This window comes from Lissotriton vulgaris, chromosome 11, assembly GCF_964263255.1.
Source record: "Lissotriton vulgaris chromosome 11, aLisVul1.2, whole genome shotgun sequence".
Lineage (NCBI taxonomy): Eukaryota > Metazoa > Chordata > Amphibia > Caudata > Salamandridae > Lissotriton > Lissotriton vulgaris.
This window is the reverse complement of record NC_141699.1, coordinates 623,843,939-623,864,716: the sequence shown is the minus strand read 5'-3', so window position 1 is coordinate 623,864,716 and position 20,778 is coordinate 623,843,939. Positions and strand designations below refer to the sequence as shown.

The 20,778-nt window shown below is 48.7% G+C and overlaps 1 pseudogene; it reads left to right on the top strand.

The window, feature by feature from the left end:
- The window catches only part of LOC147683249 (uncharacterized), a 49,610-nt pseudogene extending 37,910 nt beyond the window's left edge, over positions 1 to 11,700 (top strand).
- The last annotated feature ends 9,078 nt before the right edge of the window (positions 11,701 to 20,778 follow it).

The window sequence follows — 20,778 nt, the reverse complement described above, 5'->3', positions numbered from 1 at the left end:
ACACATTAACTGAGGCAGATGCACATTGCACAGCCAACAATGCAGTACTGCCAATGTAACCATGCAGCCTGTAGGTCACCCATTGCTGTCACTGGTGGGTTTGAACACTGGAATAAAGATGTGCTGAGACTGTACACTTCTATGTGTGTGTTTGTTGACATGTTTTGTATACTCACAAATTTGACAAGTCCATGGGTACAAAATGTGTCTCTACTCACATTTAGTGATACACAAGGTTTTTACTTCATTGTTTGCTAGATGTGAATGATACAACAAGAGCAACTAGATGTGTGAAAATGTATTTATTGAATTGCATTTTGTGATTTATTTACAGAACAATTACAGTGCAATGGTGAGCACACAGGGGTATATTTGTGAGTGGTGGTGGATGAAAGCATTTTAGTTGTAGCAACATTGTCTGAAATCCAAAGTCCTACAAACTAATGCTGAACTCAAATGTGGACAGGAATAGTGAACAAAGTCAATGTGTTACACACAAAGGAGACATCAGGGGCGATTCTTCCTATGAGTTATCTAAATGCTGGTCTATGGACTACTACAGCTGTTTAATTTCCCGGAGTTCCTTGAGTACCTGGCCCATCTCCATGTGTCCTATGTTGCTTACATATGTCCCAACGACTTAGGCAATGTTGTCCTGGGCTTCTGTGGGACAAGTGGTCCGACTTCGCAGGCCCACAGTGACCCTCTCAGCACCCCTGCTCCCATGGTCCGGTGGCCTTTCCCCAGGCTTAACCCTCCCACTGGCCCCTCCATCCAGAGTGAGAGTGGTGTCTGTGCTCACCTCCGGAGCTGGGACTGGGTTCAGGTGATTTAGGTCCACATGTTGTTGCAGCAGAGTCAGCTGAGATGTTGTCGCTGAGGTGGGACGTATGGTCGTGGGCACAGTGAGACTCACTGGTTCTGTCCATCCAGACTGTCCAGAAGGGTTAGGTAGGTCCCCCATGTCCATTTGTGCAGGAGCTTAAGCATCACTAGAGTCTTGATTCTGGTGTGGAGCTGGACTCTTGCCATCATCTTGCATCTCAGCAGATGGTATTCATGATCCACCTGTATAGATGTAGATTGTCACAGATATTGACTAGATGTGACAAGGAACGGCGTGTGAACAAACATGTATGGGGTGTTTGTGTGTGTGGTGGTGTGGTGTAGTGATGGTTGCCTTCTCTCTCTCTCTCTCCAATGAAATAGTGTGTGTGGGACTGCACTGTAGTGTATTGGCAAGGATCACGGTCAGGGATGGGGTGTGTTTTATACTTTGAATGAAATGTAGGCGTGTCCACCTGAGCAATGACCATCAGCTGTGTCCTTTTCTTCCCTACTTCAAATGGACACAGTTGTGTTTGGTGATAGCAGTAGTGCGATGGTCGATGGCCGTGGTGTGACCGTCGATTCCAACTGCTCTCATTGTAATCTGCTCAGTGATTCTACAGCAGTGCTTTTGGCGCAGTGATGGCTCGCAGATGGTGTGCTGTGGGGCGGTGAGGCATGGCAGGGGAGGAGCAGGTTGGGGGGATAGTGGAGTCAGACATATGATGGCCAGGACTAAAGTAAGTAAATTAATAAATAAAACTTTTTACCTTGCACTCGCTGCATCGCTGAGTTGGCGATGCAGCGAGAGCAAGGTGAACGTGTTTTCATTTATTTACTTACTGTACCCCTTGCCGTCGAATGTCCGACTCCACTACACCCCCCAACAGCCCCTCCCCGCCCCACTGCCCCGCAGCACTCCCTCTGCAAGTTGCCACTGTTTAGGAGTCAGAATCGCTACCATCAAGCTATCCGAAAGCAGCAGACCATGCTAAAAACTTCCCGACTCGGAGATTTGCACTGCATGCATCTTAATAGGGCAGAGTTCAGTTTGCGGCCTTGGCAGTCGAAATTGCTCGCGGACATGGCAGTCGGATGCCAGTTCCAACCGTCATCGTAATCAGGCCCTATGGTGCATTGCCAGTATGATGGCTTGGTTTCATTGGTCTCCTAGTTGTCTCTTTTACCCTTAGGTACAATGGTTATTCAATGTTCATGAAAGTACCGAAAGACACAATGACATGTCAAATATACATCACTATTCACAGGTTTCAATTATAGATAACCTTAACATCATTTAAGTAAACATTAATGGTGTGAAAAATATAACATATCTCAAATATAAACACTTTGATGGTGCTATTGTAATATTTTTGGAGGTCAAATAAGCTGACAAATGAGAGAAAAATAGAGTAAGAATGGATGGCAGAGAAACACAGACAAAGAAGAAAAAGGTTTGGATGGTAACCTAAAGTGAAAGGTTTCTTGTCTTCTTTTTGGCTCAATCTATACCCAACCATTAGTAAAAGTGGGTTGTTATCATTCATGAACAGAAGAATGTTCAATAGGTGAAAGGTCAGTTTAGACCCTAGGATGTGATGGGAAAATGGTGCTAGAACTGGTCTTGAAGAGATGCAGCAATCCTGCCCACATCCATGCTGGGACAGAGAAGTCATGAAAGACAAATGTGAAGAAATTAGACTCATAAGTATAGGGCTGCATGTTACATACAAAGGAAATACATCACACACATGCCATGTGTTCATTACAGACATGTTATGGATCATTTCCTCAATATGTTGAAAGGCACATACTTTGGATGGAGATAAAATATCAGATTTCCAAAACATTCAACAGCTACTATGAATAGTGATAAACGTTTATTTTAGGAGATATTTCTTGCAATAAATGGCAATTTGGAGACTCAGTAGTTACATATATTCCAGCTAAATTCCCCAGAACTCTCTCTATGAACGTACATATTTCTACTTTTTTTTCTCTTTACAAATGCTAGGGGCTATTATCTCTTTACTTTGATCTTTTATCGTTTCCTATTTAGGAATTTGTATTTATTTTGAATAGCCCCCTTGGACCTACTTTGCTGAAGATGGTTCATGTTGTGTATTACTTGTGCTTCTCTCTTTCACTCTTTTGTTTCTTTTTCTCTTGCTACTCTGTCTTGAAATTTGGTGGAGCATACCTTTAATGTCACTGTTTCAACCCCCTTGGATCTTATCTGTGGTTTATGCTTGTGCTTACTTCAGTCACGCTCCACACAGAGTCTTCATTGGATGTCCTTTGCATAGACTCCTATAGGATTTTTTTTCCAAGGTGTACTCTTCTATTTCTACCTCTTGTTCTTTCAGCCTGTTGTGTGTGGGAATACTTTTTCCTCACAATGCCTCTTTAAATGTGCCCCTCTATCCCCTCAGAAGAGTTTTTAGGGGCCTTGCAGTAGAGGACTCTTATCCTGCCACTTTCAGCATCGGTCTTTGTTGCAATAATTTTTGTTTATTGAAGCATTGTTCAATTGAAGTCACATGATTTGCCAAGACATTTGTGCTCTATTTTAGTGTTAAAAGTGAAATGTTAAATGAATACCACATTGAAAAGAGAAAATGATCACAGAGAGCACCTTGATTTCCAGGAATGGCGAAAGGAACCTTATCCCAGATTTACTAAAAGCTTTGTACTGGTTTGCATTACTTTTGTAATGCAAACCGGGCACACATCAGGATTTGGTTTAATAGTTTCCCCAAGTAATGGTATGTGGTGCTTTTCATTACTTTGCTTCAAGTGGGCTTTCCATGGGTTGTACAAGGGTATTACTATGTAACCATCCATGAGTTTTGATGCACATCCCTATCTACAAACAGTGATAGGCAGGGATTTGCACACCAAAATGTTGTGCCTCATCAAGGCAGGTGCAATGAGAAGAAATGTTTAATTCTATGTCAGGAAGCGGAGGCGAGGATTTTGCTAGTCCTTTCTCCATTTTATTGGACAGCACGTTAAAAGATAAAAGAAAAAAACATAAACCATGAACTACCCTAACCAACATGGCAGCGGTAGTCATGGTGATACAGTAACCAATCAGAGTCCATAACAATAGCATAAAGGAATCCCACGTCGGTAGTCCTTCCTCTTTCTCCATTGCTGCTGCGTCAAGATAAGTCCCATTTTTTCCTCAACTTATTCTTGTGGCGTGGCAGTGTTAATTAATATTGCTGACAGCGTGTTTTTCGCTTTGTTTATCTTTGCGATATTGTCCTGCTTTGTAGGCTGTGTTTCATTGTCTGTCAGACGCGGTAGGCATTTCGCCCGAGTGTCTCTGTGGTGCGCGTGCGCGGTCTGTAGCGTCGTCTCTTCAGACGCTGACCGGCTTTTCTCTTCAGAGCTTCCCTGCGCTTGTGGAGTTCACACGCTGAGGCAAAGTGCTTCATAATTATTATTCTTGCCTCGTTCCCCACACTGACGCCGCTTGTTGTGGCAAGAATATCGAGTGACTGATTTTTTATTTAACAATTAATAAATTCAGTTTTTTTTTTTTTTTCTTGTCAGTCACTTTATTGGCATTTAGTTTGCCTTTTATTCTGGTGTTGTCAGTGGGTACCTGTGTGGGGAACAACCCCTTTTATATAGCCTGGGGCGTATTTCTTTGTATGGGTGCCCAGTCATCTGCACAAATGCAGACTCGTCCAGAACAAGATGGTATGCCTGTAGATTCTGACCAACCTCATCAGCCCTTCTTGCACCCTCCTGTAGAGGTGGACAGACTCTTATCTTCGGCTATCGCCCAGGCTCTGGCACCTCTACAGGATAGTGTCAATAAACTGTCTGCCCATGTTTTTAAAACTGGCTCAGGTGTTTTTGGAGACAGTGGGGCTGAGCCCAGTGTAGTGCTTTCTATACCTTCACGCACGGCCAGGAAGCGTGACGCGGGGCACCTGGAAGGCTTCAGTAGACTTGCTGAATTCTTTCATAAGAGTGCGCGCACGCTAAGAAGCGCACCCTTCCGGGGGGACGACTCACCCGGGAATATTGGTGGTACTTCCACCCAAGACCTTGACCCGGAAGAAGGGTTTCCCCAGGAGGGAGTAGATGACGAGGAGGATTTTGATGATGAAGATGACTATGCATCTTCTGAGGATATGTCTGACATTAGTAGGTCTTGGCGCCCTAAATCTAATGTCTCTGAGTGTGGTGAAGGTGACCCTGTTGCCCCGGATATGTTTGACCCTAACTCTATTTATAGACCCCGCTCCTCAGAGTGGGTCCCTGAAGAATCTACGGCTGATTATGTGGCCGCTAAGCTTAGACAGCCCCTGTCACAAGAAGTCAGACTTCGCTTACATTCTGAGTGTCCTCGCCCTTCTCTTCCCAATAGGGTGGCAGCCACTCCGGAAATAGACCCAAAGTTGTGCACTTTTTTCGCAAAATATGTTAAGGACCCTAAGAAGGGAATTGACAGGTCCTGGAAGGCTTGTCAAGACAAGCTGTTAGATGTTGTCGGTCCTCTGACTAAAATCATTGAGCTTGCCCAACGCTCAAAAGAATCTGGTATGCCTCTACCAGTTGACGACATGGCAGGTTGGGCACAGAGGGCAATTTGTCTCCTTGGCAATGCCAACTGTGCCCTCTCTGCGGAGTGCCGCAGGTCTCTTTTACTGAAAATAGATCCTAAACTGGGTGAATTATCCTCTTCAGAAGCAGGTTCAGTAGCGCAGGGTACCTTGTTTGGTGATCCTTTCGTGAAATAACTTGGCAAATTTGTGGCTACTTTTTCTGCCTTAGACAAAGCCCAAGCTTCAATGAAGAAAATGTTTCCTAAAAAGGTTTTTGGCGGGCCGGCAGAGGCAGGGGTCGCTCTTCCGGCCACCAGTTCCAGCAAGACCCCAATAGAGGTCAGTCCAAAAGGAACAACGGATGGTACGACGGACGTCAAGGTTCCTTCTATCCTTCCCGTGGAGGCAGAGGCCAGGGCAGAGGACGTGGTGGCAATCAGTTCAACGCCAAAGGATTCAACGGTGAGTTTTTCCATCATTTCTCCAGTTCGTCTGGGGGGAAGGATTGCTCTATTTCTTCAGGCCTGGTTACATCTCACGTCAGACCCTTGGGTTCTGGAAACGGTCCAAGGCTTTCACATAGAGTTTTACGGCTCCCCCGTTCAACTCTCACGTCCTCGACCATTGGTTTTTTTTCTCGCAGACCAGGAACTTATAGACGTGGAAGTTCGAGCTATGCTGCAAAAAGGCGCTATCTCCCCTTCTTCTCTTCATCCAAACGGCTTTCTCAGCAACATCTTTCTGGTCGAGAAAAAAGGCAAAGGGTTCAGGCCAGTCATCAATCTTGGTTCGTTCAACGAATGGCTGATCTACAGGCACTTCAAGATGGAGGGCATCCATCTTTTGAGAGACCTCCTTCTGCAGAACGATTGGTTGGTACGTCTGGATCTGAAGGATGCATATCTTTCAGTTCCGATTTATCCTCCTCATTGCCGCTTCCTACAGTTCCTTTGGAGAGATCAGATCTACGAATTTCGTACTCTCCCCTTCGGTCTTTCCTCAGCACCTTGGAGCTTTACCAAACTCCTACGTCCCGTGGTGGAACATCTTCGTACCATGGGATTTCATCTGATAATTTACTTGGATCACATTCTTTTAATGAATCAATCCAAGGATCTTCTCCTCCGTCAACTTCAAGTGACCATAACTACTCTTCAATCTCTGGAGTTCATCATCAACGCCCAGAAGTCAGAGCTAATCCCTCAACAGGAAATGACTTTTCTGGGATTTCTGATAAAGACTACGGATGCGACGTTACATCTCCCTTCTCAAAAGATCACCAAGATCAAGAAGGAGATTCGCAAGGTCCTCCGTCGAGACCGGATTTCTCTCTGTCTCCTGGCCAGGATAATAGGCTTACTGTCCTCGTCGATCCAGGCCATTTTTTCCAGGCCCACTTCACTACAGAGCTCTCCAAAGGCTCAAAGCGTTTCATCTCCGCAGAGGCCTCACTTACTCAGAACTCATTTCTTTGTCCACGGAAGCCACATCGGAACTCCTTTGGTGGTTGAATCACATGGATGCGTGGAACGGGAAGGCGATTTTCGGCTCCCGCCCGGATCTTGTGATCGAGTCGGATGCCAGCCGCAAAGGATGGGGAGCCTGGTGCGGCTCCCTTTCGGTGGGAGGCAGATGGACGGAGGAGGAACTTCATCTCCACATCAATTGCTTGGAACTCCTTGCGGGTTCGTTCGCCATTCGCTCGTTCACAACAAACAAAGTCTCTTGTTGTGTCCTCCTTCGGATGGACAACACGACTGCGGTCAGGTATATCAATCACCTGGGCGGACCTAGCAAAATACTTCTGGAACTATTGCCTTCTTCACCAGATTTCGGTCATGGCAGAGTATCTTCCCGGCGAAATGAACTCTGTGGCGGACTGGCAATCCAGGAATTTTCGGGATGCCAGCGTTGGAAGCTGGATCCTGCTGTCTTTCAGATGATCTCAGATTTTTGGGGCCTTCCGCAGGTGGACTTGTTTGCGTCCAGGTGAAACGCCCAACTTACCCCGTTCTACAGCTGGAAACCGGACCCGGGTGCGGAAGCAATAGATGCCTTCCTACAGGATTGGTCATGGTTTCCAGCGTACGCTTTTCCCCCGTTCCTATTCATTCAAAGGGTAGCAGCTCAGGTCCGCAGACAACAAGCCTCTCTAATCTTGATCACTCCTATATGGAAGGCTCAATGCTGGTTCCCATCCCTTCTGGAATTAACTTGGAACAGACCTATTCGGCTCCCCTTATCTGACCTCATTCTGAAGGATCCATTGGGTCATCCACACCCTCTGGTTCTCCAAGGCCATCTACGTCTCATGGCCTGGAGGATTTCAGGAGACGTTGGTCTAACGACTCACTTTCGAAAGACGCTGAACTCCTCATTCAGCGAGCCTGGGCCCCTAGTACCACCAAACGATACCGATCTGCCTGGAACAGATGGGTTCGTTGGTGTGTGGCAAAACACTTGGATCCCGTGGGCTCACCTGTGACTGAAGTAATTAACTTCCTTGCTATGCTTTTTCAGGACAAACTTGCTTACTGTACCATTAATTCTTTCAGATCAGCAATTTCTGCGGGTCATGCCCTCGTGGATGGTTCTCCTGTGGGAGAGCATCCTTGGGTTTGCAAACTTCTCAAGGGTATTCGCCTGTCGCGTCCTCCGGAACCGCGTTATTCTGGTCTTTGGGATGTGAATGTTGTTTTACGTTTCCTCCTTTCCTGGCAGGATAACGAATACCTTCACGTAAGGAGCTTTCGGCTAAATTGGCTATTCTCCTCTGTCTCATTTCTTGCAAAAGGGCTTCCGATGTTCACGCACTTGATGTTTCTGCCAGAGTTTTTACCCGGGAAGGTGTTACTTTTACCGTCTCTAGACGAACCAAGTGTAATACCAGGTCAGTATCTTATCCAGCCTTTCCCGATTCACCTAAACTTTGTGTTGTTCGTTGCCTCAAAACTTATGAGGATGTAACTTTGGAATTTTGCACCCTGGGCGACAGACATTTACTAATTGCGAAAAAGAAGTCTTTCAAAGCGGTTTCTTCTCCCACCATTGCCAGATGGGTTCGGTGGATTATGTCTGAGGCTGGTATTAACATTTCAACTTTGGCGCTCACTCCACTAGAGGTGCTTTGGCTTCCGAGGCCGTTCAGGTTGGGGGCAGATTGGAAGATATTATGAATGCAGCGGATTGGTCTTCAGATTCAACTTTTAAGAAGTTTTATTTTAAGTCAATCCATGAGGCGACATCTTGGGTGGTGAGCAATGTTCCCTCTAATTTTTTTCCTCTGTGTGCGGCAGTGGAGGGTCTCTGTGCGCTGCAACCATGGCTATGTGCGCCAGGAACCGAACCTCCCGTGTCTGCGGCGCCAAATGCCACTCATTTTTGGTGCCCTTCTGCCCTCTGCCGCACTCGCTTTTGGTGCCCTTCTGCCCTCTGTCCCACTCGTTTTTGGTGCCCTCCTGCCCTCTGAACCACTCGCTTTTGGTGCCCTCCTGTCCTCTGCCCCACTCGCTTTTGGTGCCCTTCTGCCCTCTGCCCCACTCGCTTTTGGTGCCCTTCTGCCCTCTGCCCCACTCGCTTTTGGTGCTCTCCTGCCCTCTGCCCCACTTGCTTTTGGTGCCATTCTGCCCTCTGTCCCACTCGTTTTTGGTACCCTCCTGCCCTCTGCCCCACTTGCATTTGGTGCCCTTCTGCCCTCTGCCCCACTCGCTTTTGGTGCCCTGTTGCCCTCTGCCCCACTCGCTTTTGGTGCCCTCCTGCCCTCTGTCCCACTCGCTTTTGGTGCCCTCCTGCCCTCTGCCCCACTTGCTTTTGGTGCCCTTCTGCCCTCTGCCCCACTCGCTTTTGGTGCTCTCCTGCACTCTGCCCCACTTGCTTTTGGTGCCCTTCTGCCCTCTGTCCCACTCGTTTTTGGTGCCCTCCTGCCCTATGCCCCACTTGCATTTGGTGCCCTTCTGCCCTCTGCCCCACTCACTTTTGGTGCCCTGTTGCCCTCTGCCCCACTCGCTTTTGGTGCCCTCCTGCTCTCTGTCCCACTCGCTTTTGGTGCCCACCTGCCCTCTGCCCCACTCGCTTTTGGTGCCCTTCTGCCCTCTTCCCCACTCTCTTTTGGTGCCCTGTTGCCCTCTGCCCCACTCGCTTTTGGTGCCCTCCTGCCCTCTGTCCCACTCGCTTTTGGTGCCCTCCTGCCCTCTGCCCCACTCGCTTTTGGTGCCCTTCTGCCCTCTGCCCCACTCACTTTTGGTGCTCTCCTGCCCTCTGCCCCACTTGCTTTTGGTGCCCTTCTGCCCTCTGTCCCATCGTTTTTGGTGCCCTCCTGCTCTCTGCCCCACTTGCATTTGGTGCCCTTCTGCCCTCTGCCCCACTCGCTTTTGGTGCCCTGTTGCCCTCTGCCCCACTCGCTTTTGGTGCCCTCCTGCCCTCTGTCCCACTCGCTTTTGGTGCCCTCCTGCCCTCTTCCCCACTCGCTTTTGGTGCCCTTCTGCCCTCTGCCCCACTCGCTTTTGGTGCTCTCCTGCCCTCTGCCCCACTTGCTTTTGGTGCCCTTCTGCCCTCTGTCCCACGGACTGTGGCAGCCTCTGCAGTTCTTCCCTAGCAGTACACCAGCCCCTCCTGTAATCATGCACGGGCCAGTGCTAGCTGAGGTGGGAGTTATTGCAGTGAGGTGCGTCCTGCACAGTTAACGTTACTGAAGTCCACTCTCATATAGTGAGTTGTGCCTCAGCGAGGTATCTTTATTTTCAATGTACTTTACATTTTATTATTAGCGCTAGCGCGCCAACAGTGCTGTCGCTCCTATTACTTCATGTGGTCAGTGCCTGCCATTGTGTGTCAGTGTAGTTGCTCTGTGACAGCCCATAAGTGAAAAAAAATATGTGAAGGAGCCCCTCTGTCCATCTGGGCAGTGTGCGGGCTGAGCATTCTCTTACATTACGTTATGAAAGTTAGACTGTTGCAGAGGGCAGCCTGCCTTGAAATTGTTTAGCAGTCACACTAGCACATTTAAATTCATTCGAACCCCTCTCGTTATGCACATGCTCTTACTGCATCTAATCTCCATGACAGCGTTTTTGTAGAAACGTTTACATTTTATTTTCAACAGGCTGTTTTACAAATACTAACTTTACTGACATTTACAGAAACGTCCTTTTGTTAGTAGTGGTGCGGCACTGACTGTCAATGAATGGTGCATATCTGGGTCTTTGTTGTGGTTAACAGTAGGATCAGCTTAAAAGGGACTCTAGATGCTTTAGTTTCTGGTGCTTTCCAGCGGTTTTTACATCTTCTTCAAGTGTCTTGTTTCTCAAATGGGTGTAATCGCATATATTTATATGTTTTCCTAGTCTTCTTTGCTTGATTTTGCTTGCAAAAAAGTGTCACTCATATTCGCTGGAATGTCACTCATAATTGAACTGAAATTATTAAAATGTCACACTAGGCAATCTCAGACCTTGGCAGCTATGCTATCGCCTCCTGTGAAATTTCGGCATGTTATTGGCTCGTGGTACCAAGACGACGACCTCCACTACAGCTAGACCTCTGGCTCAACCCTTCAGTGGACACGTCAGAATCAGCTCACAGGCCCCTTGTGGTGCAGTCAGTTAACAAGCTTTCCTAACAAAAGCGTAGGCTGTGTAAACACAGCGTGTGTTTGGAAACTGTCTACTCTTTTGTTAGGGAAGCGCGGGGAAGACTCTGGCCTTTTGTTTAAGTATTACTGTTAATCGGAGCCCGTGAAAGGGCTCTGATTAACAGCAATACTTAAACAAAAGGCCAGAGTCTACCCCGCCCTCCCTCATAGCCTCAAGCGCCACAAGCCCTCCCCCCACCTCCTTACCTGCACGCCTCACGACCGGTCCGCCGCATTCGCGCCGCTCGCTTCTTTCAAAGCGGCCGGCGGCGCGGCTTCCTGACTGTGTGAGGGAACGTAGGTGGTGAGTAAGCTTTAAACAATCAACATCCTCGCCTCCGCTTCCTGACATAGAATGAGAAATTTCCTAGTTCACACAAAGGAAAGTTTCAATTCTATTAAGGACGCGGTGGCGAGGATTTTCCCACCCTGGCTTATCCAGCCTTCCCTCCCCAACCTATGCACTCCAAGCTTTTGTTCTTCATTCGAGGGAAGGATTCTTTTTCATATGTATTGATGTGTACGTTTGACTGAATATGTTTTACTGCATATTTCCTGCTTCTCTTGCAGTTGTTTTTGCTCATTTTCCATTGCAATGTGTTTGATTCTTCAGCATTGTTCTGGACGAGATATTATTATTTTTTCTCTTCCCTAGGCTCCGATCAGAAAACGGACTAGAGGGTAGAGGACTTCTTTCCACCGGCAGCAGCGAAAGAGGAAGGACTACCGACGTGGGATTCCTTTCTGCTATTGTTATGGACTCTGATTGGTTACTGTATCACCATGACTACCGCTGCCATGTTGGTTAGGGTAGTTCATGGTTTATGTTTTTTTCTTTTATCTTTTAACGTGCTGTCCAATAAAATGGAGAAAGGACTAGCAAAATCCTCGCCTCCGCGTCCTTAATAGAATTGAAACTTTCCTTTGTGTGAACTAGGAAATTTCTCATTACTCCTTGTTTCCTACTTTGCATGGGTGCTGCATTGTGCAGCATGATCAAAAAGCATAACGATTGTTAATGGATTGACATTTTACTAAAAGAAAATTGCTCCCCTTACAGTACAAAAAGTATTGGTTACAGAATGCACTCACCTATGCACTGTGGCGCAAGCATGTGTGCATTGATGCATGGCAGCCTCAAGGGCACCAGTGCAGGTAGAGAGAAAAATAGTGACATATCTTAGTTAATAGGGGGCTGTTCAGCTCTCTTCCTTTCACGCAGCACAGTATCTTTGGTTGCTGCTCTGTGCCGGAGCGGGGATTCTTGTATCCTAATCATTGAGTATAATCATTAAATAACCCTGCTATTGGTCGTATAGACCTTTGTTCGCTGACAAGGAGAGATAATAAGGAGCAATCATGTATATAAAATACGATGAACAGTGAGGTCTACTTAGGCTTTAAAAGAATCAGTACACGAAAGTTGGTGTGAGTTAAAGGGTTTTATTAACAATTTAATGTAATTGATTTATTTATTTAGTAAATATAACATTTCAGTTATCATCATTACAGATTCAAAAAATCCATTAGTCGGTATTTCAAAACTAGAAAAAATACCACACTTAGGGGCTCATAAGGAAGGCGGACGGAAGTGCCTCCGCAGCCCCGGAGTATGCGGAACATGTCTATTCTGCGTCCGCCCGTCGCGGACACTCCGTCCGCCAGATCAGGATAGGAAAGATGGGCCAAAATCCGTCCGCGACGGAAGATCACGCTCCGCCGCCCAACTACACCCGACCACGCGGCGGACCTTACCAATCCAGAGACTCCGCCGTACGGACTGACGTCTAGGACCATCCTCCAAATCAAGATGGCGGAAAATACACATAAAAGCGCTGCGGAAAAACAACCTGCCTAAACACTGCGGATGCCCCACAGCGAACATACCCACCACGAGCCGCTCGCCGACATGGACCCAGCACTACACGCTTACCCGATACTCTACGCGATCCACCACGTCCTAGTCTTGGCCCATCATCGAGGACGACGCAGGTAGGCTACAAACCATTCGCTGTCTGGAGAGGAGTACCTGCAAGGGCCGTGACGTAGGGAGGGGGGAGTGACATGTATCTGAACCCACTGATTCGTGTGGAGGGGAGCACCTGCAAGGGTCGTGACGTAGGGAGGGGGGAGTGACATGTATCTGCACCCACTGATTCGTGTGGAGGGGAGCACCTGCAAGGGTCATGACGTAGGGAGGGGGGAGTGTCATGTATCTGAACCCACTGACTTGAAGTAAATACAAATACACACCTGCATCACACACGCAGGAATGACTCCGACAAACCACGACACATGATCGACAAGTTTATTTACACATAATCGGGGTAACATCACAGTGTAGGCTTGAGCATGGGCATAGTGGACACCAGAGCAGGTACATCAGAGGCAGCACATGAGAGGGCAGACAGCAGTATCAGAACAGCAACAGGGCATTGTGGACACCAGAGCAGGTACATCAGAGGCAGCACATGAGAGGGCAGACAGCATTATCAGAACAGCAACAGGGCATTGTGGACACCAGAGCAGGTACATCAGAGGCAGCACATGAGAGGGCAGACAGCAGTATAAGAACAGCAACAGGGCATTGTGGACACCAGAGAAGGTACATCAGAGGCAGCACATGAGAGGGCAGACAGCAGTATCAGAACAGCAACAGGGCATTGTGGACACCAGAGCAGGTACATCAGAGGCAGTACATGAGAGGGCAGACAGCAGTATCAGAACAGCAACGGGGCATTGTGGACACCAGAGCAGGGACATCAGAGGCAGTACATGAGAGGGCAGACAGCAGTATCAGAACAACAACAGGGCATTGTGGACACCCAGCAGGTACATCAGAGGCAGCACATGAGAGGGGCTAAGTGCACCAACAGTCCATTGCACTCAAAAGGTCCATCAGAGGCAGCACATGAGAGGGTCTAAGTGCACCAACAGTCCATTGCACTCAAGAGGTCCATCAGAGGCAGCACATGAGAGGGGCTACGTGCATCAACAGTCCATGGCAAGGCACAGGTACATCAGAGGCAGTACATGAGAGAGGCTAAGTGCACCAACAGTCCATTGCACTCAAAAGGTCCATCAGAGGCAGCACATGAGAGGGGCTACGTGCATCAACAGTCCATGGCAAGGCACAGGTACATTAGAGGCAGTACATGACAGGGCAGACAGCAGTATCAGAACAGCAACAGGGCATTGTGGACACCAGAGCAGGTACATCAGAGGCAGTACATGAGAGGGGCTACGCGCATCAACAGTTCATGGCAAGGCACAGGTACATCAGAGGCAGTACCTGAGAGGGCAGACAGCAGTATCAGAACACCAACAGGGCATTGTGGACACCAGAGCAGGTACATCAGAGGCAGCACATGAGAGGGCACAATGCAGTATCAGAACAGCAACAGGGCATTGTGGACACCAGAGCAGGTACATCAGAGGCAGCACATGAGAGGGCACAATGCAGTATCAGAACAGCAACAGGGCATTGTGTACACCAGAGCAGGTACATCAGAGGCAGCACATGAGAGGACACAATGCAGTATCAGAACAGCAACAGGGCATTGTGTACACCAGAGCAGGTACATCAGAGGCAGCACATGAGAGGACACAATGCAGTATCAGAACAGCAACAGGGCATTGTGGACACCAGAGCAGGGACATCAGAGGCAGCACATGAGAGGGGCTACATGCATCAACAGTCCATGGCAAGGCACAGGTACATCAGAGGCAGTAGATGAGAGGGCAGACAGCAGTATCAGAACAGCAACAGGGCATTGTGGACACCTGAGCAGGGACATCAGAGTCAGTACATGAGAGGGCAGACAGCAGTATCAGAACAGCAACAGGGCAGTGTGGACACCAGAGCAGGTACATCAGGGGCAGCACATGAGAGGGCACAATGCAGTATCAGAACAGCAACAGGGCATTTTGGACACCAGAGCAGGTACATCAGAGGCAGCACATGAGAGGGCAGACAGCAGTATCAGAACAGCAACAGGGCATTGTGGACACCAGAGCAGGTACATCAGCGGCAGCACATGAGAGGGGCTAAGTGCACCAACAGTCCATTGCACTCAAAAGGTCCATCAGAGGCAGCACATGAGAGGGGCTAAGTGCACCAACAGGCCATTGCACTCAAAAGGTCATCAGAGGCAGCACATGAGAGGGGCTACGTGCATCAACAGTCCATGGCAAGGCACAGGTACATCAGAGGCAGTAGATGAGAGGACAGACAGCAGTATCAGAACAGCAACAGGGCATTGTGGACACCAGAGCAGGGACATCAGAGGCAGTACATGAGAGGGCAGACAGCAGTATCAGAACAGCAACAGGGCATTGTGGGCACCAGAGCAGGGACATCAGAGGCAGCACATGAGAGGGGCTAAGTGCACCAATAGTCCATTGCACTCAAAAGGTCCATCAGAGGCAGAACGTGAGAGGGGCTACGTGCATCAACAGTCCATGGCAAGGCACAGGTACATCAGAGGCAGTACATGAGAGGGCAGACAGCAGTATCAGAACAGCAACAGGGCATTGTGGACACCAGATCAGGGACATCAGAGGCAGTACATGAGAGGGCAGACAGCAGTATCAGAACAGCAACAGGGCATTGTGGACACCAGAGCAGGTACATCGGAGGCTGCACATGAGAGGGCAGACAGCATCATCAGAACAGCAACAGGGCATTGTGGACACCAAAGCAGGTACATCAGAGGCAGCACATGAGAGGGCACAATGCAGTATCAGAACAGCAACAGGGCATTGTGGACACCAGAGCAGGTACATCAGAGGCAGCACATGAGAGGGCACAATGCAGTATCAGAACAGCAACAGGGCATTGTGGACACCAGAGCAGGTACATCAGAGGCAGCACATGAGAGGGGCTACGTGCATCAACAGTCCATGGCAAGGCACAGGTACATCAGGGGCAGTACATGAGAGGGCAGACAGCAGTATCAGAACAGCAACAGGGCATTGTGGACACCAGATCAGGTACATCAGAGGCAGCACATGAGAGGGCACAATGCAGTATCAGAATAGCAACAGGGCATTGTGGATACCAGAGCAGGTACATCAGAGGCAGCACATGAGAGGGCAGACAGCAGTAACAGAACAGCAACAGGGCATTGTGGACACCAGAGCAGGTACATCAGAGGCAGCACATGAGAGGGGCTAAGTGCACCAACAGTCCATTGCACTCAAAAGGTCCATCAGAGGCAGCACATGAGAGGGGCTAAGTGCACCAACAGTCCATTGCACTCAAAAGGTCCATCAGAGGCAGCACATGAGAGGGGCTACGTGCATCAACAGTCCATGGCAAGGCACAGGTACATCAGAGGCAGTACCTGAGAGGGGCTAAGTGCACCAACAGTTCATTGCACTCAAATGGTCCATCAGAGGCAGCACATGAGAGGGGCTACGCGCATCAACAGTCCATGGCAAGGCACAGGTACATCAGAGGCAGTACATGAGAGGGCGGACAGCAGTATCAGAACAGCAACAGGGCATTGTGGACACCAGAGCAGGGACATCAGAGGCAGTATATGAGAGGGCAGACAGCAGTATCAGAACAGCAACAGGGCATTGTGGACACCAGAGCAGGGACATCAGAGGCAGCACATGAGAGGGGCTAAGTGCACCAACAGTCCATTGCACTCAAAAGGTCCATAAGAGGCAGCACATGAGAGGGGCTATGTGCATCAACAGTCCATGGCAAGGCACAGGTACATCAGAGGCAGTACATGAGAGGGCAGACAGCAGTATCAGAACAGCAACAGGGCATTGTGGACACCAGAGCAGGGTCATCAGAGGCAGTACATGAGAGGGCAGACGGTATGCAACGTTTACAACAAAGTTTTTACAACGCACTACCATTACAACACAGGCATTACCACGCATACCATTACAACGCTTTGCGCTGGGGGGCGCTCTAGGATAGGGAATAAGTTTAATTTTCTATCCAACACCTTCCCTAGTGTCCATGGGGACTGGAGTTGGAATAGAAAATTATACTTACCACTATCCAGCACCTCTAAGCGCTATGCATTGTAACGGTATTCATTGTAAATATCGCGTTGTAAAGGTATGCGTGGTAAAAGTATGTGTTGTAACGTCATACATCCAGGGCAGACAGCAGTATCAGAACAGCAACAGGGCATTGTGGACACCAGAGCAGGTACATCAGAGGCAGCACATGAGAGGGCACAATGCAGTATCAGAACAGCAACAGGGCATTGTGGACACCAGAGCAGGTACATCAGAGGCAGCACATGAGAGGGCACAATGCAGTATCAGAACAGCAACAGGGCATTGTGGACACCAGAGCAGGTACATCAGAGGCAGCACATGAGAGGGCAGACAGCAGTATCAGAACAGCAACAAGGCATTGTGGACACCAGAGCAGGTACATCAGAGGCAGCACATGAGAGGGGCTAAGTGCACCAACAGTCCATTGCACTCAAAAGGTCCATCAGAGGCAGCACAGGAGAGGGGCTACGTGCATCAACAGTCCATGGCAAGGCACAGGTACATCAGAGGCAGTACCTGAGAGGGGCTAAGTGCACCAACAGTCCATCGCACTCAAAAGGTCCATCAGAGGCAGCACATGAGAGGGGCTATGTGCATCAACAGTCCATGGCAAGGCACAGGTACATCATAGGCAGTACATGAGAGGGCAGACAGCAGTATCAGAACAGCAACAGGGCATTGTGGACACCAGAGCAGGGACATCAGAGGCAGTACATGAGAGGGCAGACAGCAGTATCAGAACAGCAACAGTGCATTGTGGACACCAGAGCAGGGACATCAAAGGCAGTACATGAGAGGGCAGACAGCAGTATCAGAACAGCAACAGGGCATTGTGGACACCAGAGCAGGGACATCTGAGGCACCACAAGTACGAATCACAATGAACCCGTCCCAAGGACCACAGCAGTGGAAGACTGTTTACAATGGACAATGTACACACCATGTCCAATGACATGTGAGTGAAGTCAACAGCACCTCACATCACACTATCAGGTGGATTGCGTGAAGTACCTGCATCGGACAGACTTCCAGCACCAGAAACTGGAGTGTGAGACACAGCCACGGCTCGAGTGACTGACACATGCGCCACAGACCCAGATACACTGCCAGCACCACAAACAGGAGTGTGACACACAGCCACAGATGAAGTGACTGACACGTGAGCCACAGACCCAGACACACTGACAGCACCTGATACAGGAGTGTGAGACACAGCCACAGCCCGAGTGACTGACACATGTGCCACAGACCCAGATACACTGCCAGCACCAATTTTTTACCTATGACAATTTTATTAATAAACTGCATGATTAATTAAAATCTTTACAGTGTAAAAATGAAAGAAATAAGAAAAGAAAAGAATAAAAAGCTTTATGAACGTCCCGACTCCCCCACTCTCAAGTCCCATCCAAACATAAAAGTGAGAGTCACTTTAAGTTAAAATACTAACATATTAGTCCTGATTGGATGTCCAAAACTGGGTTTTTTAAAAAGGAGTGATGCATAGGTTATACAAGTGTTTCCCAGCTGATAAAGGGGGGCACATTTGGGTAGAGTCAATCCATGTACCAAGGGCTGTTGACGAAAGATGGATTCTTCGTGGATCTTTAAACCAGACCAAGTTCAATAACTGGGACAGAAGGCTTCCAGTTACTTTGCAGAAAATACCGTTAAGTGGGAGTCGAGTGCCATTTTTACCTGGTGTATACATTTCCCAACTCTGGCTAGCAAACAGGTCGTGGAGACTGAGAGGCACCAGTCCGAGGCCTCTCTACAAGTTCTATGGGCCGTGTTCCTTAAAATCGGAAGCAGCAAGCGATGGCGGTCATTGGCCAGCTTTGTGCAGCAGCACAGCAAGTGTAGCCAGGATTCCCTACGGTAATTGCATAGGCGACAGGCCAAGGTGCCATCCGTACGGGCCCATTTGGGGTTGAAGTCCATGATCCTGAGGGCCAAAAGTCGAAAGTACAAAATTTTCTTTCTTGCGTAAGTGGATACCGGATCTTGCAGGTAAGGTTGGGGTTTACCTGGAATATATGATTTGTCCAGGGCCTGAGTTAGTGGATTTTGCCGAAGAGATGCAAGGTCAAGTTCAAAGGAGATAATCCGGACTTGGCGCTTAACAGCTTGGGCCCAGGCTGAGAAAGGAATTTCGTGCAGGGGCAAACTCCTTTTTTCGATTTTCAATGCTGCAATGGCTTGTCCTACCTTTAAGTACCAGGGGGAGCCCACCTCATCAAAGATTGATCTTAGAGAGTGCTTTAGCGAATGTACTGGTGCTTTCAATACTCTAATATAGAGTTTTAAAAGGTCCCCCAGTAATACCAGCTCCGGTCGCTTAAGGCCTATTTCTAGCCTTAATCTAGTGTTCCTTGCGTATCTAGGGGCCTGTAGCACCAACTTATAGGCTTTCGCCTGGGCCGCGTTGACCACTTTGTCAAATGCACCAGGGTAGGCTATGTGCCCATATGCAATGGCAGGGATCAGTTTTGCCCGGAGCACTGTCAACATTGGTTCTGCTGAGGGACTGTCCAAGCAGTGGCTTAAGCGTCTTAGCGACAGAATGGTTTTGTCAATTTTAGGTTTACGCTCCTTCAGATGTCTGGCTGCAGAGGCACTCTCAGAGACCCAGGTGCCCAGATAGTTGTAGGATGGGGCGGTGACGATACGGTGCTCCCCCAGAGACCATGAAGCTTCTTTTTTGAAGGGGTATTTGCCAAAAATGACAATTTTGGTCTTGCCCACGTTGATCCGTAAGTCATTTGACTTATTGTATGATGCCAAACTGCTTAGGGCTCTTTGGAGCCCCACCCTAGTGTGGTCCATGATCACCGTGTCGTCTGCATACTGGAGTGTTCCCAAGACGAGCCTCCCCAGTTTTGGAGGTGCTAAGTTGGCATCTTTCAGAGCTGTCCCATGTCCGCAGTATACAAGTTGAAAAGCATGGGGGCCAAGACGCACCCCTGCTTGAGGCCCGAGTTGGTTTCAATTCTTGCAGTTGTTATTGTAGGGCTTAGCTTCACCTTGACCCAGGTGCCCTCATAGAGCGCTTTTATAGCTTTTAGTAGAGCCTGTGGTAACCCCCACGAGTCGAGTTTTGCCCAGAGCCGGCCCCTGTTCACTCGATCAAAGGCTGTGGAGTAGTCTATGAAACAGCAGAACAGGGGCGGTTTGTTCCTCATATTGGCCTTCTTCGCAAGGTAGGAAAGGGCTAAGATGTTGTCAAGAGTGGAGCTGTGAGCCCTAAAGCCGGTCTGTGTGGGCGGGAGAATACCGTTCTTGTCCACCCAGTCCTCCAGATCCCTGAGAAGAAGGCGGGCATATATCTTTGCTTCTACGTCGAGGAGAGCTATAAGCCTATAATTGGCCGGGTTCGTGTGGTCCCCCTTTTTGTAGATGGGGAATAGAATAGAACCTTTCCAAGAGGATGGCAACGTTGCCGTGGCAAAAGAATGGTTAAATAAAGGGGTAAGTCTGGATGCAAAAAAGGCTGAGGCAGTTTTCAGAACCTGGGCCGGAATCCTATTTGGGCCTGGAGCGCCATCAGTTCTAATGGCCTTGATGCACTTTAGTACCTCCATTTCTGTGAACGATCTGGTGCAGGTCCGATTTACGCCTTCTGACGTAACTCTTTCGGGTTCGATAATTTCCGCCGCCACCTTGGACCACGCACGACTTCCTGTAGTGGCATGATTTGACTCGCAGGTATACAGCCCCTTGGCATGCTGT